A 1252-nucleotide genomic window follows, 5' to 3' on the forward strand; every position below is an offset into this window, starting at 1 on the left:
TGTTGGACAAACCACCATCCAGCTTACATTTTAATTAAAGGTAAAAAGTCAAGAAAATTATTCTTTGTAAACTTTCAGCTATCCTTTTCGATAACAATTAAAAAATTGTTTGCGTAATCATTGCGTTAGTTATTTGTAGGCCTACATTTATATTCTTTTCTATTTCTTTGTTTAATTTTTGTCATTTGTCCAAAGAACTTTGTTCATTATATTTAATGTAAAAAACTGTTACATTTCATTTATACTTCTGACTCGGTCATGCTGACCTTTAATAATGATAATTATTAAATAATAATGATATTATTAAAAATAATAATAGTAATTATTTTTCTTATTAATATTACTATTATATATTTTCTTTTATCTCAAAATTCCCTCCCAGCTTTGTTTTTCCTTTTCAAGTAGAATTATTATTACACTACTCTCCACATGCATTGACACAAAGGTTGTTTGATGTCCTAAGGTGTGTTTGCAGGACAGTATTTTACCTGCTGCAGGTAGAGACTCTGCCTCGTCCCACTTCCTCACACTTTACAGAAACTCATATTTTACCTGCTGCAGGTAGAGACTCTACCTCTGCCTCGGCCCACTTCCTCACACTTTATTCCCATTTAGTTCATGTAATAAAGTCAGCCTTTTTTTTCAATCCACAATTACAATCCCTCACCGTCTCCTCGTCTCAGAAGCCGTTAGCACAATGTTCTACTCTTGGCCACAGGCGTCACAGCTCCTAACCAGTTCTTCGTAAAGCCTTTACGAACAGCAGCGGAGAGGAAATGACATGTGCCGAACTCTCCGGTTCACTCATTAGATACACCTGGCTCAAACAAACAAGAACAAATTGCTGTTAGAGGAGATGCAGGGTCAGGAAGTTGAAAGAACGAAGGATGATGGAGATGATGCAACCAGCTCTCGGTGTGTGTGTGCGCGTGGACTCGTGTTTACCGCTCGTGTATAAGATGAAATTTCATTTGCCATTAATGAAATTGTTTGTATTCATGAGCGGTCGGCAGCCAGAGGAGAGAAAAAAGAAACGTTCACCATTTGCGTCCATTGTTGGCAGCATGAACCACCATGTGGCGCCGTGACGTTGGGTTTGAGATGACGATGATAACGCCTTTGGTGATAGTGCTGAAGGCTTTCAGGAACCTGGCAGTGTGTGAATATGAATCATCCCCTTCTATCCAAAACAACACATGGGACACACACACACACTCAAACGTGCGTCACCACGCTGCTCATTTTGACGTGG

This window comes from Cynoglossus semilaevis, chromosome 1, assembly GCF_000523025.1.
Source record: "Cynoglossus semilaevis isolate Cse_v1.0 chromosome 1, Cse_v1.0, whole genome shotgun sequence".
NCBI classification, from domain to species: Eukaryota; Metazoa; Chordata; class Actinopteri; order Pleuronectiformes; family Cynoglossidae; genus Cynoglossus; species Cynoglossus semilaevis.